The 27,623-nt window shown below is 41.9% G+C and overlaps 1 protein-coding gene across 5 annotated transcripts in view; it reads right to left on the bottom strand.

Annotated features, from left to right (window-relative positions):
• WASF3 (WASP family member 3) overlaps window positions 1-27,623 on the bottom strand; it is a 191,382-nt gene that overhangs the window by 128,664 nt on the left and 35,095 nt on the right. For 4 of the 5 annotated variants that reach the window (XM_053563757.1, XM_053563756.1, XM_053563754.1 and 1 more), the window contains exon 2: window positions 9,997-10,091. The gene's annotated coding sequence lies outside the window, so the exon portion shown is untranslated. Of the gene's footprint in view, window positions 1-6,463; window positions 6,483-9,996; window positions 10,092-27,623 lie in introns of those variants that run through there. The other variant, XM_053563758.1, reaches the window with a different exon arrangement.

Below are 27,623 nucleotides of genomic sequence, written 5' to 3'. Positions count from 1 at the left end.
TTTTTGTATAGTGTGTGTTGTGTTGTGTGTTGGCTGGGTGACTCTGACGATGGGACAGACTCAGACGACTCCCCTTTCATTTATCCTTGACCACTTCCAGGACTTCCAGGCCCGAGCCCAGAACCTGGGTTTAGTGGTGAAGAAAAATAAACTTGAGACCTTTTGCAGGAGCGAACGGCCGCCCTTCAATGTCAGATGGCCGCCTGAAGGAACTTTTCACCTCCCCTTTATTCTCCAGGTTAAGGGTATTGTCTACAGGCCTAAGATGAGCCATCCTGATCAGGTCCCATACATTACCACCTGGCAGAACCTGGTTGAAGACCCCCCTCCCTGGCTGAAAAGTATCTTACCACCCCGGGTGGAGAAAACCAAGGCCAGCACAGTACTTGCCCTGCAGGAAAAGCCTAAGCCCAAAGAGACTAGAACCCCACCCTACCCCCCACCTCCGCCCCCCTGTAACCCCACCCCACCCCCCACCTCCGCCCCCCTGTATCCTGTGTTGCAGAGCGAGGCAAGCCCAGAAGAACTTTTTCCCCTGCCCTACCTTCCCCTCGATCCAGACACACCATAGTGCCCAGCCGGTCCCAGGAGAGGCTAAAGCAGCGCCACCTGTTGGTAGTCCACCGCACACCCACAGGAGGGCCTTATGGGATGCATTTGAACCGCCTGGGTGGGCTGTAGCCGACTCTACAGCCTTACCACTCTGGGTAGTGGGCCCTCCTGAGGAGGGAACCCCGTACTATTGGCCTTTCGCCACGAGTGACCTATACAACTGGAAAATGCAAAACCCTAAGTTCTCAGAAAAACCCACTGCCCTTATTGACCTATTAGATTATATCCTTTTCACCCACCAGCCCACTTGGGACGACTGCCAGCAGCTGCTACAGGTCCTCTTCACTACTGAGGAGAGGAACTAAATCTTGGCAGAGGCACGGAAGTCTGTCCTGGACGACAATGGGCGGCCTACCACAAACCCAGCATTAATTGAGGCCACGTTCCCATTGACCCGGCCAGATTAGGATTTCAATACAGCAGACGGTAAGGTGAGCCTCTGAGTTAACCGCCAGACTCTAATGGGGGGTCTCCATAAAGCAGCAAGGAAGCCGACTAATTTGGCCAAAGTAGGTAATGTATAGCAAGAGAAAGATGAGTCCCCCTCCACCTTCCTAGAGCAGATCATGGAGCCATTCCACACTTACACGCCCATGGATCCAGAGGAGGAAAATAGTAAGGCAGTGGTTATGATGGCTTTTGTTAATCAGTCAGCTCCAGACATTAAGAGAAAACTTCAGAGAATAGACAGGTTGCCAGTGAAGTCCCTGCAGGACTTGCTGGTGGTGACTGAACGAGTATACAACAACTGAGAGAGCCCAAAGGAAAAACAGACACGTGCCAGCAACAAGCAAACCAAGGACCTTGCTAAGATCTTGCTCCCCACCATGGTAAGCGGCTCTGAAAAGAAGGAGCAGAGGCTGCAGAAATTGACTACCGGAGGAGGTAGGGAGTTGCCCCAGGAGGATCGACCTCGGCTACGGAGAGATCAGTGTGCATACTGCAGGGAGACTGGCCACTGGGCCAGAGAATGTCCCAAAAAACGGGACAATGAGGATATCCCTCGTAACCAAGCCCACGTCCTAGAACTTGGGGAACTCAGTGACTAGAGGGGACGGGGTTCAGATCCCCTCCCTGAGCCCTGGGTAACCCTCAAAGTGGAGGGGACGCCAATAGACTTCTTAGTCAACACAGGTGCACAACACTCAGTCCTAGTTGAAAGTGGAGGCAAGTTAGCCTCCAAGAAATCCTAGGTGCAGGGCGCCACTGGGATGAAACAATACTCATAGACCACCCGGAGAACAGCAGACATAGGGGCACGCCGGGTGTCACACGCATTTATGGTCATCCCAGACTGCCCTTACCCCTTACTCGGTAGAGACCTCCTTAGTAAAATCAGAGCACAAATTTCTTTCAAATAAGGAACGCCACAGGTTACGGACAAACAGGGGCATCCTGTTCATGTACTCACCCTGTGCCTAGAGGATGAGTATCGACTCCATCAACAACCTCTGCCACAGAGCCAAGCGGATATCTCTGAGTGGCTGAACTCCTACCCATCAGCCTGGGCTTAAACAAAAGGAGTGGGACTGGCAAAACACCGGGCCCCTGATCATAGTTGAGCTCAAGCCTGAAGCTGAGCCGGTGCAGGTAAGGCCGTACCCCATGACCCCAGAAGCCAGAAATGGAATCCTGCCACACATTCGGCGGCTACTAGATGCCGGGATTCTGATCCCCTGCCAGTCCCCATGGAACACCCCTTGTTACCAGTTAAAAAGCCCCTCACTAATGATTACCGGCCAGTTCAAGACCTCCGGGAGGTTAATAAGCAGGTAATAGACATTCACCCGACTATACCAAACCTCTGTAACCTCTTAAACTCACTGGTCCCATCCCAGACCTATTATACAGTATTAGATTTAAAAGATGCCTTCTTCAGCTTGTCGCTGGTGCCCCAGAGCCAGGCCCTGTTCGCCTTCAAGTGGAGTGATCCGGAGAGAGGCATCAGAGGACAGCTAACGTGGACCCACTTGCCACAAGTGTTTAAGAACTATCCAGCTATCTTTGATGAGGCCCTGCATGAGGACCTGGGTGAGTTCCGCAGGCAACACCACAACCTGACCCTCCTCCAATATGTAGATGACATCCTAATGGCAGCCATCAGTGAACAGGACTGCCTACAAGGCACCCAAGACCTGCTTGTCACACTGGGGGACTGTGGGTATCGGGCATTGGCGAAGAAGGCCCAGATCTGTCAGCAAACTGTAAGTTACCTGGGATATACCCTTAAAGACAGTCAAAGGTGGCTCACTGAGGCCAGGAAGCAGACTGTACTCAAGATTCCGACCCCAACCAACCCCAGGCAGGTGCAAGAATTTCTGGGGTCTGCAGGGTTCTGTCAACTTTGGGTACCAGGCTTTGCTGAAATTGCAAAACCCCTCTATGAAGCCACAAGGGAAGGGCACCACTTCGAGTGGACAACAGAAAGAGAATTAGCCTTTCAGAGACTTAAGACTGCTCTGCTTTTTTCCCCGGCTTTCGGGCTCCCTGACGTTACAAAACCATTTCATCTCTATGTAGACGAACATAAAGGGATAGCCAAGGGGGTGTTGACCCAGACCTTGGGGCCCTGGATCCGCTCAGTAACCTACTTACCAAAAAAACTAGATCCGGTGGCATCAGGATGGCCCTCCGCCTCCGCATTGTGGCAGCCACTGCATTGCTCGTAAAAGACGCAAACTCACTATGGGGCAAGAACTGTTGCTGACCATGCCCCATGCCACTGAGGGCGTCCCGAAACAACTCCCAGACCAGCGGATGAGCAACACGCGTCTAACATACTATCAGAGCTTGTTACTAAACCCACCATGAATCCAGTTCCTGCCCAGCACTGCCCTAAACCCTGCCACTCTCCTGCCCAACCCGGATGTGGAGACACCACTCCACAACTGCCAGGATATCCTAGCCCAAGTCCATAGCACGTGCCAAGACCTGACCGACCAACTGCTGCAGGACACTGAGGAGACCTGGTTCACAGATGGCAGTAGTTTCATAAAAGATGGCCAAAGGTACTCGGGGGCGGCGGTGGTCTCCAAGGCAGGTACACTTTTGGGCTGAACCTCTTCCAGTTGGAACCTCTGCCCAACAGGCTGAATTAATTGCCCTTACCAAGGCTTTAGTTCTAGGCCAAGGAAAGACGCTTAATATCTATATTGACAGCTGACACGTGTTCGCCACTGTTCACATACATGGGGCCATCTACCGGGAGAGGGGATTGCTGACAGCAGAGGAGAGGACTGTTAAAAACAAACAAGAAATACTAGACTTACTGCCGCCATCTGGCTACCAAAAAAACTAGCCATCATCCATTGCCCAGGACATCAAAAGCCCACTACCCCAGTGGCAAAGGGCAATCATCAGGCGGACAAGGCAGCCCTCAGAGCCACACAGGCCCTGGCAGTTAATCTACCTAACACTGGGACTCCAGTCCTGCCAGAAGAGCCCAAATACACCCCTGAAGACTTAGCCTGGATCAGCACCATCCCTCAGGTACATAACCCCTCCCAGTATGACAGCTGGTGGCACACAGCTGATGGGAAAATCATCCTCCCTGTGCAGCTGGGGCTAGACATTTTGCAGTGCATGCACCAAGCAACCCATATGGGCAGCAGGAAGAGATCTAATCCAACATGCACAGATTAAGATTGAGTGAATGGATACAAAAGTGGACCAGACAGTTAACACTTGCAACACTTGCCAGCTCACTAATGCCCAAGCCAGACCTACTACTCAAGGCACCCACACAAGGGGCACCAAGCCTGGTGCGTATTGGGAAGTGGACTTCACAGAAATTAAGCCTGGTCAGTATGAGTACAAATATCTCTAGTCCTTGTAGATACCTTCTCAGGATGGGTAGAAGCCTTTCCCACAAAACATGAAACTGCTCAAACCGTGGCGAAAAGCTGCTAGAGAACATTCTTCCCAGGTATGGACTGCCAGCTATAATTGGCTCAGACAATGGGCCAGCCTTTATATCTCAAATAACTCAGGGGGTAGCCACAGCACTGGGAACAATCTGGAAATTACACTCTGCGTACAGGCCCCAGAGCTCAGGACAGGTAGAAAGAATGAATACAACTTTAAAAGAGACCTTAACCAAATTAACCCTGGAGTCTGGCGGGGACTGGGTGGCTCTCTTTCCCTTTGCCTTATATAGGGTCAGAAATTCCCACTATACCCTAGGTCTCTCTCCCTATGAAATTCTCTATGGGAGACCACCTCCTATTATTCCAAATAATGGCATAGATCTTTTAACAGAGGCAAATGATGAGGATTTTCTCCTTTCCCTCCGCTGTTACCAGCAGGTTCAGAAAGAATTGGAACCACCTGAGTGCCACCTACGCGGCAGGCCCGATTCCAGAGCCTCACAAGTTCTGGCCAGGGGACTGGGTCTATGTCAAGAGACACTGGCAGGAAACTTCAAACCACAGTGGAAAGGGCTTTACACTGTGATCCTGACCATCCTCACTGCACTCAAGGTTGACAGCATCACTGCATGGGTCCATCACACCCACATCCAGTTGGCAGACCCATTTGCCATCAAGGAGGATTATATCCCACAATGGAAGCTCGAGAAAGACCCTGCCAACCCACTCAAGCTCAAATTCAAGCGTCTAACACAGTCACCCTGATGACAGTCCTGACACTCTTGTTAACTGTATGTGCCCCTTGCTCAAGCTCACTCCAAGTCCTCAGCAGCCCACACCAACCTTTTAACATCACCTGGCAGATCCTGGGAGAAGCCAAGGGAGGAATTCTAAACCAGACCTGGGGCTTACACCCTCAGGGCGACTGGTATCCAGATCTACAGGTAGACTTAGACAATTTAATTGGAACCATTGGATGGGATAACAGTCAATATTATGTGTGCCCTGGTTACAGGGTAGACAAGTGTGGCGGAGCTGAGCATTTCTTCTGCCAACCTTGGAGTTGCGTCTCCATGGGCCAAATCTGGTGGGACTCCCCCTTACAAAGGGGACCTCATTATAGTAAGGAGAGCCACGGCGGCCCCACCATTTTGCTGGCAACCGGGAGTGCAGAGCCCTCAAGATCAACTTTGCAACCCCATCCTTAACAGATTCATGGCAGCAGGGAGAAAGGCAGCAGGATGGGAACGTGGAAAGACTTGGGGAATTCACCTGTATGACAGAGTTCTGACGCCCTACATGGACAAAGGGGGTACCTTCACCTTAAAAGTTACTTATACCACCCCCAACTCAGGCTCCTCTTTAGCTGTTGGTCCTAACATGATTTTGCAACCGCGCCCACCAGTTCCAGCTACTCCATCCCTACTCCTCACCTCTACGTCCTCTGCTCCCCTCTCTCCTAGCCCCTTTCTCAGTCCCTCACCAATTAACCTCCCTGGGCCCCCAGATCCTATTTGGACTTCTCGTCAGCACCTATCGGGTACTTAATCAATTGCGGCTGGAGTTGACTAACACACGCTGGCTTTGTCTTGATGTGAAACCCCTCTACTATGAGGGCGTAGCCCTCCAAGATAACTTTACTCCTGGTGAGGCCAGCATCAGCATAGTCGCCCTCTCCTTACCCTCCAATCTGTCTCAGGGAAGGGAACTTGCATGGGATGGGTGCCCACCTCCCACAAGCACCTATGTAATAGTACCTACCAGTGGAACGGAATCAGGTATTTACTGCCCCCCAAAGATGCCTGGTGGGCTTGCTCCATGGGCCTGGCTCCATGCATACATTCAGAAGTCTTAAATGCAACCAAAGACTGCTGTGTCCTTGTGCAACTGATACCTAGACTAATTTTCCATAAGCAAGAAACTGTTTTTCAGAGATTTGAAAGCACAGGCCTTCATTTCAAAAGGGAACCTGTGACGGCACTCACCATCTCTGCCCTGTTAGGACTGGGGTTAGCAGGGGCGGGCACCGGGATCTTAGCTCTAGTCCTCCAAGATAAAAACTATGGGGCACTACGAGTGGCCATCAATCTAGATATAGAAAGGATAGAAAAATCCATTACTCTACTTCAGGACTCCCTCACTTCCCTTTCTGAAGTAGTGCTCCAGAACTGGAGGGGGCTCAACTTGCTGTTTTTGCAGCAAGAAGGATTGTGTGCTGCTCTAGGTGAGGAATGCTGTTTTTATGCTGATCATTCTGGGATAGTTAAAGAATCCATGACCCTAGTACCGGAAGGACTACAGAGACCCAGATAAGAAAGAGAGCAAGCCCATGTGTGCCCTGGTTACACACATGGTAACATGTTTAATTAGTCCCCATGGCTTACCACCCTTATTTCTACCATAGCTGGACCCTTAATCCTGTTCTTACTAGCCTTAACAATAGGACCATGTGTAAGTAACAGGCTTATAAATTTTATAAAAGAACAAGTTGAGGCAGTGCAACTCAAGGCTCTCAGAGCCCGGTATCAGCCCTTAAGCTCCGGATCATCCCAGACTCACCACTGAGGTCCCATGATTGGGTCCTCTCAGTTACAAGGAGAAGTGGGAAATGAAGGACCCAGTGACTCCGTGACAACATTTTGGGCTTTGGGGCTTTTATCTTCCATTTTTAGAAAACCTGAAAGTTCAGTCAGTAAGGCTCCAGCCCCATATACTGAAGGTGGCGAGTTCAAACTCGACCCCGGCCAAACTGCAACAAAAAAATAGCCGGGCGTTGTGGCGGGCGCCTGTAGTCCCAGCTACTTGGGAGGCTGAGGCAAGAGAATCACTTAAGCCCAGGAGTTGGAGGTTGCTGTGAGCTGTGTGATGCCATGGCACTCTACCAAGAGCCATAAAGTGAAACTCTGTCTCTACAAAAAAAAAAAAAAAAGAAAACCTGAAAGTTCCTAGTTTCGTTTCTTAGTAAACCACACCCCTCCCTATCTCCCAGAGTGCGTCCGCCCCCACCCCACCCGTTAAGATTGGCGGGACCCAATCAGCTTTGAACTCTAGTATAGGCACAAGAAATAACCAATCCAAGGGCCACACTCTGCTTCCCACACCCCTCATCCCAAATCCCCCTCATAAAAACCCCGTGTGCTGCGAGCACAGGGTTCTTGGTCCCAGCTACATCCAGGAGTGCCAACAGCCCAAGCTCGAGCTTGAATAAACACCCTCATGTGATTGCATCGCTGTCTGGCTCTCTCGTATGGTCACTGGGAACTCCGAATCGGGTGTAACAATAAGAGGCTACAAGACAAAAATCTACATTTCTCAGGATCCCTTGCTAGGGAATTCTGAATTTATTTCTCCTTTCCCTGTCCATATGCCTTGTTTCCCTTGCTATACTGCACTGACTAGTATTTCTAATACAATGCTGAATAAGAATGTTACAGTGACCAGCTTTGCCTTGTGCCTATCTTAGGCAAACGCATTTAGTCTTTCACTGATAATCATCATATTAGCTGTAGATTTCTCAGAGATATATTTATCATGTGGAGGAAACTACTCCTGTCTATTCCTACTTTTCTGAGAGTTTTCCTTCTATTCCTGTTTTCCTGAGTTTTTATTGTGAATGGATAGTGAATATTGTCAAATGCTTTTTCCACACCTACCAAGATGATCAGAGGAATTTTTTAAAATTCTGTTTATTGTTAATATTGTAAATTATATTGATTTTTGAATATTGAACCAACCCTGTACTCTCAGAATAAATGGCACTTAAGCCAGATGTACTATCCTTTTTATATTAACTATATTCAACTTACTAATATTTTATTAGATAAAATATTTTTAATCAGGGTAATAATACTGGCTTCATAAAACAAGCTTGTGTTCCCTCCCTTCTATTTTCTGAAGAGTTTGTGTATAACTGATATTAAAGTTTGGTTGAATTCACCAATAGGGCCATGGGCTTTCTTTGTGAGAGTTTTTAACCAGACATGCAATTTGTGTAATAAAGAGTAATTAAAAAGAAAAAAAAGGAAAAATTCAGGTTTATCCATTTCTTCTTGAATGCAGTTAGCTTATATCTTTGATGAAATTTGTTCATTTATCAAAGTTACCAAATGTATTAATATTAAGTGGTTCCTAATATTCCTTTATTATCCTTTTAATATCTGAAGGATCTATACTGATAGTCCCACTTTCTTTTTTAATATTAGGAATTAATGTTTTCTCTTTCTTTGCTCCTGATTAGTCTGGCTACAGGTTTATCAATTTTATTTCATCAGTGAACCAGCTTCTGGTTTCACTGATTTTTTTTGTCCTATTTTGTGTTGTTTTCTATTTTACTGATTTCTGCTCTTTTCTTTGTTATTTACATTTTCTTGTTCTGCTCTTCAATTTCCAATTTCCTTAGGTGAAAGTGTAGCTTATTTCAAACCTTTTACTTTCTAATACGAGCATTTCCTTAAGCGCACCCCCACACATTTTGACATTTTCATTTTCATTCAATTCAAAATATCTTCTCATTTCCCTTGTGACCTCCAGTTTAACCCATGGTCTTTCAGAATGTGACAGTTTAATTTCAAAGTCTTTGGGGACTTCCCAGATATCAGATACTGATTTCTAGCTTAATTCAATTATGGCCAGAGATCACAGATATATTCCTGAAAGGTTACCTATATAGTGAATATGGAAATCAAATTTCATTGTCCTATGGAAAATTAACGTAATGACACACAAAGGTCAAGATGACACAGGATTAGAAATCAAGTCTTCCAACTTCTGATATAGCATACTTTCCTCTACCTACATTCTCTCTCAACACCATCTCAAAACAAAGAAAACATTTGTTATTCTCTCCCTACCCTTGAAAAAAGGAAAGGCGAAAGGGAAGGGGGAGAGAGGGAGGGGAGGAGGAGAAATTTCTCACACATCATTTCATTTGATTTTTACAATTCTATAAAACAAGCAAGACACATGACAGTATTCTACATGTGTGGAAAGTGAAGCTCAAAGAAATGATGCCCCACAAGGTTGCTACATCTCATTATTCCTCAATTATCTCTCAAAAACATAGCAAGAAAGTTCATTGAAATCCATAAATAACTCAAAAACTCTCATTTTAGACAGTGCTATAATTACCACCAGTTCAGAATAAATTATAGCAAAACTGAATAGATTTAAGTTCTTAAATCTTGACTTCTCATACCCATTCATTATTAGTAAGATATATAATGAGATCTCAGTTTAATAAGTTATAAACTAGACAGTCATATTTGTTTGCACATAAAAAATTAATATGAAATGAATATATAAAGTTATATTTTTTCTCTTTCAAAGTCTTGAACTGTTGATAAGGATCTAAAGCTCTAAAATATTATCTGCCGTTAATATTTATACATTAAAACATACTGATATCAAATATTTAATATTCAAAAATATTAAAATATTTTATGCTATTCTATTTCTAATTACATTTCTAAACTATAATGTTACAGAAATTAAATGGCCTCAAGGGTAAAAGGCCTCTTACCATACAATCGTTGACTTATAAGTTGCAGAAATTTTCCTCAAGTGGCTTTACCACTTTGGCTCCGGTATCAGTAGTAACAGCAATCAAAATTAAAACTAAAAAGAAAAGGGGAAAAAAATTAATAACCAGTAGGCAAAACGCATTTATATTTTCAAGGAAGTCTTAAATTCAAATTTCACATTTCAATAATTTCATCAAGGCAGCTCTAATCCTAGAACTAGTTCTTTTTTAATTAGTTTCAACTAGGAGCTTATAAGGTATGTGGATTCCTGTATAATTCCAACTCCCTATCCTGAAATAACCTCTGAAATTAATTTCAACAACTCACAGTAAATAACAGCCAAAGAATTGAAAAACAAAGTCAAGCATATTGTACGTGTATTCAACTAAACTACTCAATTCATTTACTCCACACCACATACATTTTAGGTTTTTTACTACCCTACAGAAAGAATCGGATAACACAGATCATTCACATAAGAATGGTACCTGATGAGAGCATTTGTATTAATTTTTCCCAGAACAACATTTAAATTCAATAAAAATCTTGATCATTTTATAGCTATTTAATAGAAACAAAGGTTTAATAATTGCCAAAATGACTCCATAAAATGGATATTAACAGCAAGGCTGAAATCTAATAAATGTTTACCAATGTGCCAAAGCTATGCAGTAACAAAAATGTAATCTAGTTTTCTATTGTTTCAGAATTATGGCCTACTTGGGAAGAATACCCACAAGAAAAATTTAGTGAACAGGCATGCATTCATGCATCCAGCAAAACTTTACCAAGCATCCTGTATATGTCAACCCCTCTTTCAAAACTGAACACACAAACACAAATAAAAAAAAACGCCTACTTGTGAAAGTGTAGGTAGTCCCTGAGTTACAAATATCCAACTCACACAAATGAAGGATATTACAGGTAACTGGTAAATGTACCTGTTACAACTTTCATACAAATTCAACTTAAGAGCAAAACTACAGAACCTATCTATTGGTAATCGGAGGACTGCCTGCACTCAGTATTAGGAAGGTGGCAGATAAATACAGACAATTTTTTTTTTTTTTTTTTTTGTAGAGACAGAGTCTCACTTTATGGCCCTTGGTAGAGTGCCGTGGCCTCACACAGCTCACAGCAACCTCCAGCTCCTCGGCTTAAGCGATTCTCTTGCCTCAGTCTCCCGAGTAGCTGGGACTACAGGCGCCCGCCACAATGCCCGGCTATTTTTTGGTTGCAGTTTGGCCGGGGCAAATTTTAATCTAGTAAGTAGATGCAAGAAAGCAAGAGCAGGGCACCTCAGAGGTAGGGTGAGGTATGCCAAACAACGTCCAGAAAGTCAAGGAGAGGTAGGAATTGTGCAATTTTAGTATGAAGAAAAGCAACTTTCGCTCTACTAACAGGAATTATCTGGACATGTATGCATACTGTGTAGGCTGGGAGATTTTGCGTACTAATACAGTTAAGACTGCCACCATCTTGTAAAAGTATATTTTAAAAAAGAGAATGATCATTCAGTGATACTCTATTTTATATATGTCTTACTTTACTCATTTAAATTTGAAAGCAGCACACTATTTTCCCTCTCTTCCTTATAAGCAGCTGTAGAGTGATGCTCTTGACATGCAGAGTAAAAGAGAAAAGTGAAATTTCCCTAAGTAATTTGCATACACCTTATTTCCAAATACAGAAAACTATCTCTGGGTTTTAGGTTATCCAGGCTTAATTTTACCCCTCTACCACATCAGCTAATTTCACTTCATGATTTCAAAAGTAACCAGAACTATACACTTCACTTTAGAGATGTTTATATATAGTTAACTGTGCCTAAGGTCAAGAAGAGCGTCCAACATAATATGTATTTTCTAGATGACCATTTGTGTTTACGAATCACGTGTTAACTCTCCCTTTGGAAAACACAACTATGGATTTTCACATTTGTGTAAGAGGCTATGGAATTATTATTTTTGTTGTATTATTTGGTAAATGCTTTGTTCAGGACTAAATATAGTGCTAAAACTTCACATAATCTCAGTCTTCACATTAGAACATGAAGAAATGAGGATCACACAGCTAGGAAAACGAAGAGTCAGAAAGAGCCTATCTGACTACAAAGTCACTGTTTCAAAATATACATAACACTGTCTCCTTTCGGACATGGACACACACATTTTTCTTTCCTACGGAGCTGCTAACATTTCTAACCTTTGTGAGTATATAGCCTCCATGGTACAGTAGAAAGCACATCTTCAACTCCTTTGAAGTTATAGGTTAAGGTTATTAAGTGTACATCACACCTCTTGGTAAGAGGTGCAGTACTGGCCTGCACAGGGAAGCATATTCATATGTGATGCGATCATTCTGAGTCTGTGTGTGACCATATGGTGGAGCTCTGAGTGGCACTGACAACACTCCTCTGTGCCTACCTGGGAGCACAACTACCTTCTAATTTCCAATGTCTGGGCTAATGTCCCTGACACTCCCCTGCCAGAAATATCCTCTTCTCATCTAGCTTCCAGGTATCCAAAGGTCTACAGCCTTCAGAACACAGCCTATTACAGCCTCCTACACCTCTCTCTACCTGCTCGATAAACATGTATTTATTGTGATTCTGTGTTCTCCTACCTGAAAAAACCAAAGCCCAATCCTGTACCCCCAAAAAACTCTGGGACCACCAAAACAACCTATAAACAAGCAGGTAGTGTTGTGAGCCTCTGCCCAGAGAATCTTAATGAAATTAAGGATCTAAGAGGTGTACTTGGTGTGCACAGAGGGAGAAGGTGCCTGCAGCCAGAGGCAGCAGCAAGGAAGGTTTCACAGAACTGGTAACTGAATGTGAGCCCTAATTTAGGTGACAGATGATGAAGACCTAAACTAAGACAAGGGGACTTTTTAAGGTAACAAATTGAGACACACAGGTCTCAGGAGATAAAGTGAGTGGGGATGCTGAGTGTTTCTCAAAGCGTGGAGCCAAGAGAGGCAAGGCTGATGATGAAAATGTTCTTCAGAGCAACAATGACCAACCTAGTAACCTCTAGCTATGTGGAGCACTTGAAATGTGGCCAGTATGACTGAAGAACTGAATTTTTATTTTATTTCATTTTAGTTAATGTTAATTTAAATGTGGCTAGAGGCTACTGGGTTGGACAGTAACACTCTAAGGTTCTTGAGATGTTGGGTTGAAGGTGTTATTACCAATATCTGAGAAAATACTGTGATGAAAAGCATATAGACATTCAAATATTTTTTAAATAAAAGAAATGAACAAATCAATGAACAGAAGAACAAGTGGGAGGTCCTTGCTCAAAATCTCATCCAAGATGTACATATGTATCTTGCTTGTTCATTCCGGTTCCAAATTACACAAATGTTATCAAACTGTCTCCAAGTTTCAGCCTAACTGTTAAAACACTACTACTAAATAAAAGTTCCTCATACTACTCACAGGCAAAAAGAAAATAAACTACATCACGAAACCATAGCAAGTCATAATTTAGGAAATAATCACAGACCAAAGTCAAGCCAGGATAAATAAATAACCACCTATTTTAAAGATGCCTTTTATTTAAAAGAGAGAGAGGAAGAGAAGAGGAGAGAGGAGGAGAGAAGAAGGGAGGGGAGGGGGACCAGACAACTTTATGATTACTTTTTTTTTTTTTTTTGACACTGAGTCTCAAGCTGACATCCTTGGTAGAGTGCTGTGGCATCGCAGCTCACAGCAACCTCAAACTCTTGGGCTTAAGAGTTTCTCTTGCCTCAGCCTCCCAAGTAGCTGGGACTACAGGCGCCCGCCACAACACCCAGCTATTTTTTCGTTGTAGTTGTCACTGTTGTTTTAGCTGGTCCCTACCCACTGAGCTATAGGCACCACCTCATTTCAACTACATTACACACCAGTTCACCTCACAAGCAGTTCGCTTTACATTCAGTTTACATTCCTTTGTACTCTGATGAAAGAAATAACTGAATTGGCTCACGAAGCATCTCATTTTGTTCTACGGGGCACTTTACAAAGTCACTGATAATAAAGTTTTCCCTAGTAATGTGTCCTTTAATCTTAATGATACAGGACATCCACAGTGAACATGAAATAAAGAATTCCATGATATGAAAACGTCTATCCTGAGAACAGGTTGTGTTAAATGATTTATTGGGAATCTGCCAATATTATCCTAATCTGATTGTATTTGGATGCGTTTACTATTTTGGTCCCTGACATCTCTCTTAAGCCTCTAAATTCCAGTTTTCCAGAAATCAGAAGCTAGTGTGTATACAACACACACACACGTTTTCTAGAATAGCTCTATTTACTCACTTCATTTTCTAGCTTTATTTCCTAAACCAGGTTAAGAGTCTACATTCTTCTCACTTCTACCCATGAGATCATGTCACCAATGTTCTTACCTATCCCCATATAAAGTTCTATTTACAAGATTATTAGACACTGTAGGACACATAGCCACTATTAGCTTCAGAGAAATATCTCATAAAAATGTCAAATATGAATTTTTTAGTGAGAAGCATATGTTTAGCTCAATAAAACAACAACTTTGGGGTTCTCCCCTTGGTCTCTCAGGTGGACAACGTGAGCAGAGATTCCAAACTGCAGAACAGTCCTACATCTTTGTAAATCAGAGCCAGTATGAACACACTTAGCCAGCTCCACCAGTGTATGGTGCCCCATAATTGCACTGATGTACACAGCTATGATTTAATAATAAAATAAAATTTAAAAATTTAAATTAAAATTTAAAAAAAAAAGAAAGCAAGGCAAAAACAATGCTAAATTATTAATAAGATAAAGTCTTTGCCCAAAAAATTTTTATCTGGTAGAGGAGAATAAATAAGCACAAATGCAAAAAGAAGAGCAGAAAGGATACTTCTCTAAGTTAAAAATGTTAACTGCCTAAATAATTATGGTCATCATAGCCTCAGCTAGGTGCACATTCATTTTGATAATTAATAAACCTGTGTTAATTATACTATGAGAGAGCAGATGAAGAAAAATTCTCCCAGTGTTCAATACTTTACTCATTCCAAAATAATTTATCACAGACCTAAATACAAGTGTCATAAAATAATATTTTCTTCTCTTTCCATTTAATGGATAATAAATGCTTAATAAAATATGAAGGGCAATCAATTGTTCACATAATACGACTTTGCAAAGATCCATGACTGTCCCATACCTATGGGGCTCAACAGTCTCTGCCAAGAGAGTCTTAATAGCACAGATCTGGGTTGCATGAGCCACTTTAAACAAAGGTTAGAGGAGGCCATTATTTTGTACTGAGCTCCTACACTCAGCCCTAGTAGATCAGATCAAACAGTAATGGAGTCACTGGTGGACTAATAATCAAACTAAACTCAGAAGCAAGCCAGTTTAAAAAAAAAAAAAACCCACAGGTAAGTTCAGAGCAACCAATCAGAAAAAGCCCAGTTTACTAGACCTGTTTTAATCCTATAAAAGCAAAGTAATTTTGAAATGACCCATCTATTTTTCATTCCTTATTTCTGCTGTCTTCAGGCCCGTTGTACCTATAAAACAAAATTCCTCTGCTCAGCTCATGGGAACACTCATCCTACACTTGATTCTTGAATCTGAAGAGAAGCCAATTAGATCTTCAACTAGATTTTTAATGTTGTATTTTGCCTCTAGCTTCCTACTATGAATTAGAAATATAACAATGAATCAGACAAAGGTGAAGCTATTATTAAAAAATATTACAAAAATACACCACACCACAAGCTGGTGTGCAATGTGGCAAGAGTGATACAGTAGTACCCCAGGGGATCCATTCCAAGACCTCCAGTAGAGGCCTGAAACCACAAATTTCAGGTACCAGATTTCAGACACAGTACCAAACTCCATATGTATTATGTTTTTTCCTATATCTACATACGTATGATTAAGTTTAATTAATAAATTAGGCACAGTAACAGATTAATAACTAATAATAAAACAGAACCATTCTAACTATATTCTGCAATAATTCACATGAGAGAGACCAAGGTCTCTCTCTCTCTCAAAATATCCTAGTATTTTGGGGCTGCAGTTGACTGCGTGTAACTGAAACCTTGGATAAGGGTACACACAGTGCTATGAGGCAAGACTAATTCCACCAGTTGCAATAAACAAGAAAAGATCTAAAATTTGTACATTGAACAGTAACAGCAAGAGGCTTACCTATGTCTTTTGAGATACATAGAGTATGCAAAGTTAATATGAACATAACTGCTCTCACCATCTAAACACTGTGCTATGAAGAGGTGGTCAAAGAGTTCCCAGATGCAGAGCTTGCTCCCGAAATAGAGTGTCTGTGTGTGTCTGCCTGTCCATCTCCTGGGAGGCTACAGGAAACTGATGGGCCCCACATACTTGAGCTGAAATAATGCCGGGCATCGAAGGGGTCTCAGAGCTCTGCCCTCCTCAAGTGAGGGCCCTCGAGGATATCCCTATCCACTTTTGCTCAGACACTATTGAAGGATTGGGTGTTCATGATTTGTAACCCCACTTACTCTGGAGCTTTGAAGTAAGGCTTTCTTTACATTCAGTAAAAGCCTACAATCAAGGTGTCCAACCTTTTTTCTTTTCTGCTGCACATTGGAAGAATAAGAGTTGTCCTGGGGGCACACATTAAATATACAAACACTAACAAAAGCTAATGAGAAAAAAAAAAAAAAAGTCTGTGCATAATTTTCATGATATCCAACACCACAGATAAGCAAAACAGTCCTCAAATGATCTGCATGTGACCTGGTCCGACAATGCTAGCCCTTGTAACTTCAAACCCATGCTTTCTGCTCACCCACTGAAACCAGGGTCTACAGAAACCTTCTACCCCTCCCAGCTCCCAAGGCCATGAGAGCAGGGCTGAGGCGCCTATCCTCCCCCAGGGCTCTCCTGCCAAGGCCCAAGAGGCAAGGGGCTCAAGGCCACACCCACCACACCCAGGCTGAGGGAATTACCCGCCCTTCCCAGTCACACAGCCCAACTTCTCCCTTATGCCTGCTTTTACCCTCCCATCTCTGTCACTGCCCAGCCCACCCTCCTGTCCCCCCACAACATCCAATTCCTGAGAACAGGATCCAAGGTCAGCACCTGGCCAGCTGCCTTTCTTGGGTGGCCTCTCCCACTTCTCCTAACTTTCCAATCTCCTTAACAGGCCAGGTGCTGACATTTCTCTACACAGCTGCCCTACTGCTTGCCAGGCCTTCAGGTCCCTTCCCACTGCAAAGCCCTGCTCAGCTACCCTACTTGATCATTCCCCCTTCCACAGGCCCACCACACAGCACCACCAGCTTCTCCACTTACACATCAGGAGACTACAGGCAGTTTATTTAAACCTAAATTTCTCTACCTATCAAAAAGAAATTGTGAGAATTAAATGAACTAACCCATGGGAGGAGTTGGCCGGCCATACAACACATGGTAACAAGCAGTAAAGACCATCAGCCACTGCTAAAGTACCACCAGGTGCCACCTCACCACCACGCCAGCAGAGCCACTGCTAGAGCGCCACCAGGTGCCACTGCTAGAGCACAACCAGGTGCCACCACACCACCACACCACCACACCAACAGAGCCACTGCTAGAGCACCACCAGATGCCACCTCACCACCATGCCAGCAGGGCCAGTGCTAGAGCGCCACCAGGTGCCACCTCACCACCATGCCAGCAGAGCCACTGCTAGCGCGCCACCAGGTGCCACCTCACCACCATGCCAACAGAGCCACTGCTAGAGCGCCACCAGGTGCCACCGTACCACCACGCCAGCAGAGCCACTGCTAGAGCGCCACCAGGTGCCACCACACCACCACGCCCACAGAGCCACTGCTAGAGCACCACCAGGTGCCGTCCCACCCAGCTGTGCAACCTACCAGAGCCGGGGGAGTATCACTGATTCTCAGTATCATCTCCAGGATTCACACAGAAAGGAGTATGAAGCAACCTCCCAATCAATATGGGTCCAGAACAAAACAAATAATGAACAAATGAGCAAACAAAAACCTAAAACCAAGATGACTTCTAAAATTCAGATTCAGTCCTATTCTTAAATCTGCCTACATTCCTACAACAAAAGTACTGAAACGCTAGAAATCAGTCTCTATTTGAATTTCAAGAATTGAAAACCATCAGAAATTCACAGTAAATATAATTGGTTTTCGAAGGAAAAATGGATTATCTAATCATATGGCACTTCTGCCTACACATGACAGTTAAGATTTTTTTTTAGAAATAGTCTCACTTTGTTGCCCTTGGTAGAGTGCCATGGCATCACAGCTCACAGCAACCTCCAGCTCCTGGGCTTAGGCGATTCTTTTGCCTCTGCCTCCTGAGTAGCTAGGACCACAGGCGACCGCCACAATGCCCGGCTATTTTTGTTGTTGCAGTTTGGCCAGAGGCCGGGTTTGAACCCGCTACCCTTGGTATATGGGGCCTGTTCCCTCACTGAGCTACAGGCACCGCCCGACAGTTAAGAGTTTTTTAAAATAAATATTTATAGAAGACAGGTCTGGCCCTCGACAGCCACCTGTAAATCCTAATACTTTTGGTCCCTACTCTATTCTTCACTGTGACAAATCTTTTTCTTTTCTTTTTCTTAAATTCCTAGACTTAGGACAATGCTTGGCACACAGATAATACCAAAAAAAAAAAAAAAAAGAACTGTCATAGAAGCTAATTTTCTCAAATGCCTATGTTTAAAAAAAGAAAAATCACAATGCATCTTCCTGACCTACTTCAACCAGAAAAGCTGGCCTTGCCTTATATTTAGTGACCTTGTATGAGCTCTCTGATCACCACTTCTAAATGCTGCACAGGCAAAAAGCATGAGAATTAGAGCCAAGAGAACAGTTGTTTCAATTTAACCAAACAGTTAATTAGCTTCTTTGCAATGGGCATAAAAAGATAAAATAATAATAACTTGCTGGTGATAAAATAAGGCTTCCAGCTTGAGGAAAGACTGCTGACTAGGAGCAAGTAAAAAAGCTGTTTAGCAGCGTCACAGAATAATCTGCAATCATTAAACACAAATGTGGATTGGTACCAATTGGCATCATTACGCAGTTTTCTTTAGCGATACTCAGAGGCAGCCCAAGAGCTAGAGGAAAAAAGGGTCAGGCAGAACAGGTGCCAGAGACAGAGGAGTGAAGATCTGAGGGTGAAAGCAAACTGGTCAGAAGGAAGGGTCCAAGGACAGGACAGACAGGGTAAGGCCAAAGGGCCCGGAATTTTGCAGATCACAAAGATACAAGTTTACCAGTTAAGAAATCCCAGATTTCAGAATTTTTAAAACCTCCCTGTTTTAAAAAGTGGGACACTGTGTCCTTGGCTGATCTTTTGGCACTTCCTATTGCTCTCGACCCCACAACGATTATAAACCAGTGGATTCCAGGCAGGCTCCTGAGACAACAGTTTAAATCTTGAAACAAATCCAACACAAGTGAAAAGACGGTCTTGCTTAAACTTTTTATTTTTCCCCCCCCCCGCTTCAATTACTGAACCCTGTAATGAGAATTCATCCCTGATTCAAAGAGATGCTAAAAATAGCCTGTTTTAGAATGTAGAATGAGAAGTATCTGTAATTCTGTTACTAAATGGACTCCTTTTTTACAGCTCAGTAACTTACTCTTTATTATATTTCCTCTTTTTATTAACCAAAAATGTAAAACACTTTCGATACACATTAAACACTGATTTTCAAATACTAATTATGTATTAATAAGTTTTTAAGTGAAATGTCAGGCATATTCTAAACCTTACTTAAAAACACCTCCTGATTCTTTCCCGCTACATCTAATCATGACCTTCATTAAAAAGCTTTGATTGCCAGAGTACCACTTCATTTACATATGATGAATGAATTAAAACAAAGCTGTTACCCAACAGGCTCCCCCTTAATAACTTACATTTGAATCCACAGTGCCATTTACAAAGGGCTCTGACATGAATCATCCCAACAAGCCTAATGCCAGCAAGACAGGAATTACTTTATCTTACAAATTAGGAAACAGGCTCAAAGAACTCACCCAAAATTCACACAGTAAATAAAAGGGTGGGGTTCGCGAATGGATTAATAAATTGTGGTATATGTACACCATGGAATACTATGCAGCCTTAAAGAAAGATGGAGACTTTACCTCTTTCATGTTTACATGGATGGAGCTGGAACATATCCTTCTTAGTAAAGTATCCCAAGAATGGAAGAAAAAATACCCAATGTACACAGCCCTACTATGAAACTAATTTGGGACTCTCACATGAAAGCTATAACCCAGCTACAACTTAACAATAGGGGGAAGTGGGAAAGGGGGGGGGTGGGTAGAGGGAGTGGAATCGGTGGGATCACACCTGTGGTGCATATTACAGGGGTATTTGCGAAACTTGGTAAATGTAGAATGTAAATGTTTTGGCACAGTAACTGAGATAACGCCGGAAAGGCTATGTTAACCACTGTGATAAAAATGTGTCAAATGGTTTATGAAGTGAGTGTATGATGCCCCATAATCATATCATTGTATACAGTTATGATTTAATAAAAAAAAAATAAAAATAAAAATAAATAAAAAAAATAAAAATAAAATAAATAAATAAATAAAAGGGTAGGAGACACACTCACCTACATCAACTTCACCTAAGTCCTGCAGTTTATTCCAAACTCCACTGGTCTCTGACTCAATCTACCTTTTTCACTATGTTTTCAAGACCACCCAAACCAGCCAGGGGTCCTCAAACTGCAGCCTGCGGGCCACATGAGGTGGTGTGATTGTATTTGTTCCCATTTTGTTTTTTTACTTCAAAAATAAGATATGTGCAGTGTGCATAGGCACTTGTTAATAGTTTTGATTTTTTTTTTTTTTAACTATAATCCAGCCCTCCAACGGTCTGAGGGACAGTGAACTGGCCCCCTGTTTAAAAAGTTTGAGGAATCCTGATTGTAGACCATCCCTTTGTCCTAACTCCAACAGAACTCACTGGCAGCGTCACCCACGTGCTACTTTCCATTGTGGTCTACCTTCACAGACCTCCACCTGCCTTCCCAACCTAATCAGAAGCTGTTTGAGGGCGAGAAATGTTATCTTATATTTCTTAATGTCTAAAAAAAAAAATAGCATGCACTATTTAAGAGGCATACATTAAATTGCCATTTATGATGACACTAGTCAAAGAATAATCTAGTAAACAAATGTGTTTCTTTCCCTAACTTCAGCAACCAAACTATGGCAACACCCTTACCTTTGACACCACCTCCTCATCTCCAACCAGAAAAATCACTGAGGCTGTTCACAGGCCATCATAAATAAGTACTAAAAAGGTTTTCTAAATTGTGATTAAAGTGGTTACATTACATCTTTTACTGGTTCACGTCCTCCATACTTCTGAGATCTGACAATAAGTTCAAAAACTTGTCCTAGAAAAAGTGGTACATATCTCATTGCTACATATGTCTATGATCACCTTTGAAGTACTCCCCTTGGACAGCTGGTATTCTCCTGTCCCTAGTTTTTGACTTCATACTGCTTCTGAGCACATTCTCACCCAATCCACTAGTTATCTGTGTTTTGACATCACTAATTTGACCTACTTTAATTCAGGAATCAAAGCTGGTTCCCGTTCAGGTGCCAGAATGGTCCCAACTTGGCTCTCTGGATTTTGACCTTCTAATCCATCCTCACATCAACTACAACCAGACTCCTACAAAAGACACCTCCCAGGCTACTGCACAGGGAAACTGCAGAATAGTGCCTTCTTTCCTACCTTCGGCTCATCCCTGGAGTTCTGCGTGTCCACTGTTAATCTTACCTCCCTATGGCCCTCACCTCCCTTCTCTTCAAACTTGTACTTAAAAATCAGGTGACAAACATCCTGGGCTAAAATGCCACATAGTCAGCAAACTATTAAATACTAGTGGAGTTAGATGATAACCAAATCAAGATTACCATTTAGTTTTACTAAATATGCTACCTCTTAAATTTGGACAAAGAAAATTATCATAAGTGTAAAAATATACTTAGGAAATCTGCACATTATCAGATGGACATAAGAAGATGTAAATGCTGCACTACAGAGGCACTTTTTCACTATTACACGATAATTTTTACATATTCCAAAATCCAACTATATTTCAAAGCTAGCTCTATAACACTAAACCTGACATGAAGATATGATGCAAAATTTATACAAAAAACTTCCGTTTTTCTTCTTTCTCCCTGAGTATAAAGTATAGCTGCAGCCACCATTACAAACAAGTCCATAAACTTCCCCCCATGGAGGACGTATGTGCTCAAATGAGACTGACAGGCACAGCAACACCACCATACAACATGTCTCTGTTCAGTTCTCCTGAGCCTCTAGTCAGACTCTAATTCACACTACATCTAAAGTAAGTAATCAGGGAGCTAATACGGCTCACTATCACACTAGAAGAGGACTACAGCTTATGAGAAAAGATTATAAAATCAAGGGGAGAAAAGTGACAAGCTCCCAGAAATAAATGTAAAATGTTAGTCACTCAGAAAATAACTCATAGTACCAAAAAATTTATCACGTTAAATTCCATCTCTGATTAATTAAGCAACAGTAATCACTTCATTAGTGGTATCCAGAGTGATCTTGAAAGAAACATTTTCTTACCATGCATGGTAAAGGGGAAAGAACAGAGGTGCTGGGCTTCAGAGATCTGAGTTCCACTCTGGATCTAACACCAACAGCTCTGAACCTTGGGAGAATTGTTTGAGCCCCAATCTCCACATGTGTAAAAATAAGGCTAATCATATCCCTCCCTAGGGTATGAAGATGAAGGGAGGATGAGCCCTTATGGGCAAGAAAAAAGCAAGGTGGTAGAGCCATTGAATAACTGGTAGATATTATTCCCCTACTACTAAAAGCAAAACATGCACCCCGTCTGCAGACCAGCACAGCCGCCACTTTCTAGTTAGCATGACATTTGTGTAAGCAGATGACATGCCACTTCCTCACTCTCTCTGAGGTCGTGGTGGTATCACTGATCTGTCTCCACATGACGAAGCTCATGCTGAGGCCAGTGGCCAATTTACTGGATATCCTTGACCCTGCTTTCATTGGATTTCTTCAAAGATAATGAGTAATAATAATTTACCCATTGAAGGGGAACAAAAATATGGGTCTTCCAAACAGTAGATATTTTGAAATCCTCATGTTTATTTTATTTAACTAAAACTCCATTTACTTTGTAGAGTTTTCTGTTAATACTTTGAATTCTGCCCCAAATGCCAGCTAAATCTGTCTACACTGAAGGCATGAGACTATCAAGAACCAGATTCTGCTCCCATTTCCATCATCCATTTTCATCCCTAGGTTGATGGTACACTTCTTTCAAAGTCTAAAAGAGCTGACTTCATCTCTGTAGAACGTTTCAGCATATACGTTATTACTAAATTACAATAGCATTCCACATACAAACTAAATAAGTCAAAGTGGCAACAAACCTACACATGGGGATAGTCCACATAACTTGAAAGTAAAAGATACCCCATGAAGTTTCATACATAATTTTATCCTCTCCCTTTGTAACTGAAATAAATGGGATTCCAGGAAAATTTCCTAAAATAAATGCTGTATAATTAAGATAGAAAGATGTGTAATTATAACAATTTTCATGTTATTACAAATACAGAAAGATTAGGCAACATTTTTATCAATCTCAATGCTTAAAACTAATGACCTTAAATCTTAACATTAAAAGTGATCAGCAATTTTTAAATCTATTTGAAAGCAAGTGAATGAGTTATCTAAAAATACTGAAGACATTATAGAAACCAACAAAATCATGGGATTGCAACATAGCAAGGCCCTCCCTCCTACATAAGTATTAGGGTCTGAAAACTCACTACCAGCTCACAGCCCAAGGAGAGAAAATTTTCTCACATGGGGACTAGGAGTTTATCTTGGCTTTGTGGGGGTGGGGGGGTTGGAAGGCAGGAATGGGGAGGGGAGGAAGAGAGCAGGAAGATTAGCATGGCATCCCCCAAAAAGAGAGCCTAAATGCCATCACTGAGGCCAAATGGCTTGTTGGTTTTAAAAGGGACAAAGAAAGAAAAAAATAGTGACTAGTGTAGTTGATAACAAAAACAGCAGCAGGACATCAAAGTTTAAGAGTTGATTCCTCCCCCTTTTCTTTGGAGACAGGATTATCACACATGTGACTCTGCCCTTAAGACATGGTTAAGGCTGAAGCTCATTCCCCTGCTGTTTAATCAGAAACTCTGTAAAAGCAGATTCTCAAAAATAAAATTTTAAAGAGAAAGATTTACATCTCTTTCTCATCTATTCAGTTCTTTTCAAAAGTTGTACAAAACAGAACTCCTGCAGGGTACTTATTAGCAGGAGAACTCACAGGCGTTGATCTTTAACTGTTACTAAGAAATTGTGGGATTAGGTGTTTTCCTGTTATTTTTGCAAGGTCGTCTCTTTCAATAACTTACAAATTTAAGCATTTTCAACCTAAGAGAACCATACGCTGCTCATTGCCACAAAGAAGCAATCACCACCACTATATGCCACATTCCTATAACAATTAGGGAGAGAAGGAAAGACAAGTGGAGGAGACGGATGAAGGAGTTGGAGAGAACAGGATTTCTAGCGCTGTGGCAGTTTCTTCTTGGACTTACATATAAGCTCACCTGCTCTCCTGTTGACGACTTCAAACACAAGATTAGCCACTGTCATGAAAGAGGAGCTGAAGCATCCAGCCTCCAATACTGACCACCCAACAAAGAGTGCCCCAGCTCCTGTGGGAGACGTCTTATTAAAAACACCTTTTTTAGTTGGGATTTGTATCTTTAATTCTCTGCTGGCCTGAAAAACTAACCAGGAAAATATCTGCCCTGACATAAGGGCATTCGGAAAGGAAAAAATAAGAAGCAGAGCAGTTAATGTTTACTGTGCCTGCAATGCTGAGCCAGGTACCCTGCTTAATTGCTTTATGTGATTATCCCTCTCACTTAATCCTCATCACAACCCTATTAAGGTGGGTACTATTAGTATCCCCATTTTGCAGACAAGAAAACTAGGAAAATGAAGCCGCTCACCCAAGGTCATCACAATGGAGATGAAATCTGCTTTCAGAGACTATTTTTAAGCACTAGCCTGACATTCTCTTACATGAAATAAAATAATAATCTTCACTGTGAAGATAAACTTGGGAAAAATAAAGAGTAAAGCTATCAGGTATCTATTCCACTCACTTTACTGCCCACTCACTATTAAAGGTAAATCTCAAAACCTCTCTCTACAGTAATTCTAGGCAAACGATTCAAGCCCTGTAATCCATTATGTACTTCTACATACATTACATGATTTAATCTTCAGAGGCCAAAGTGGATAGGATGGTAGAGTGGGGGTATAACCTCCAATTAACAAATGAGTACTTTCAGAGAGTAAGTAACTAACTAGATATTGCCACAAACCTTCTAAGTGACAAAGGCAAGGTTTGAACTTCCCTGGTCCATTCACAGATAATGCATTTGGAAATACTTTACCCACTTTGTCTAAATGAATCAAGCCCTACATGGTGGATGGCTGTAACCTCCATTCTATAACAGTACAAAAATATGGTGTGCCCCAAGACTTAGAAAGCTCAAGACACAAAGAAACCTAAATGAAGTAAATACCAGATGTCAACAAGTCCTTCCTAGGGAAGTAGTAATTCACAGTTGTTTTTAATCCCTGGCAAAGTGACTGAAAGACAAAGAATCTGGGAAAGACAAAGAATCTGCCACGGACAGGCGTTAGAAGATGGCAGCTAAACTATTAACAAACTTTTAACATCTACATGTGAGCTAAAATGAGGGATGAGAATCTCCAGGACGCCCAAACACACAGCTGGTCTGCACTCATCTGCCAACTCATCCCCAGCTGTGGGACTTTACCACATACACAGTAGAGAGTGCATAAGGAGACAGGACAGGAAAAGTTGAGAGATCCCCTATCTCAGGCACCTGTGAAGTCCCTGGATGCAGAACAACAGCCTGTCTCAGACCAGGAGAAAAGAAGAAGAGCTGAGTAAAATCCGTGTAAGGACAAGTACAGCAAAGAATGATCTCCTGAGGCACAGAAAGCCAGGGACTGGAGAGTAAAAAGAACTTGCCAGCATCCAAAAAAACTAGCAGCCAAGCTATACAACAAAGATAGGTCTCTCTCACTGTTCATAAAGTTGGTAGCTTGGCTCTGAAGCATAAAGACATCTCTAAGATTTTACCAGGATTCAGATCAAAACTTTGCTGGAAACGAAGTCCTGATCCCACTCTCAAAATGTGTGAAACCAGTAGTGACTATGCACTGAATCTAACTAGTGCTATTAGAATACCCAGACCCAGCTTAGTCCTCCACATCAGCAGTACAGCAAGAGAAAAAACAAGCCCTTTTCCAGGAGTGGATATTCCTCAGTATTTAGTGTTCTTCTATAGACAATGTCCAGCACACCATAAAAAATTATAGGAAACAAGGAGAAAACCATCATCCTATTTTTAAAAAAGAAAATAGTCAATAGAGGTGGATCCATATACAACCCTGATGTTGCAATCAGCAGAGGTAGGTACATTAAATATACTAAAGCATCTATGGGGAAATATGAACAAATAAACCTGAACTCATGAAGAATTTCAACAGGACAAAATAAGTGAACAGGTACACAGAAAATCTAGAAATGGAAATGGTAATTTCAGAAATAAATAATTTATTCAATGAATGTAACAATAAACTGGATGGGGGAGGGTCTGTGATTTGAAGACAAAGAAGAATGAAAAAAAACAACAAAAAACAAAATAATGAAACTGCCCTAGATCTGTGGGATAGTATCAAATGGTTTGAATATATGTGTAACTGAAGTCCCAGAAGGCAAGGAGAAAAAGAATGAGGCAGAGAAATGTCTGAAGAAATAATAATCTGAGAATTTTGCAAATGTGATGAAGGATATCAACCCACAGATCCAAGAAGCTCAGTCAAACCCAATGAAGATAAATATAAATAAAACCACACAGAGGCACATTATAGCCAAAGGAAAAAGAACAAAAGAACATTTTACTTACAGAAAAATGCAATAAGGGTAACATTTAAGGCATCTAAATATTATTAAAAAGTAATTAAAGTCAGAATACAACAGACTGGTATATTTAGAATGCTGAGAGATAGGAAACTGTCACACAAGATTCTCTACACAGCAAAAACAAATAAATAACTCTAAAAACTAATCAAACTAAACAAAAAAAATCAAACAATATAATTATAAAATGAGCAAAAGACATAAAAAAGCATTTCAGCAAAGAGGAGATACGGAAGGCAAGTAGATGAGAAGACAGTCAACCTCACTAACCATCCACAAAATGCAAATTAAAATCAGACTGAGATATCGTTACACACCTGTTAGAACAGTTAGAATAAAAAATAGTGATAAAAAAAATCTGGTAAGGATGCAAAGAAGTGGCTAGTGGTAATGTAAAATCGTATAGCTACTCCAGAAAATAGTTCAGCAGGTTCTTACAAAACTAAACATTCACTTGCCATTTGACCTAGTAATCATATTCATGGGTATTTATCTCAGAGAAAACTTATACAACACTCTGTGCACAAATATTCATAGCAGCT

The sequence above is a fragment of the Nycticebus coucang genome, chromosome 15, assembly GCF_027406575.1.
Source record: "Nycticebus coucang isolate mNycCou1 chromosome 15, mNycCou1.pri, whole genome shotgun sequence".
Lineage (NCBI taxonomy): Eukaryota > Metazoa > Chordata > Mammalia > Primates > Lorisidae > Nycticebus > Nycticebus coucang.
Note: the sequence above shows the minus strand (reverse complement) of the source record. Positions and strands in the feature narration are given on the sequence as shown.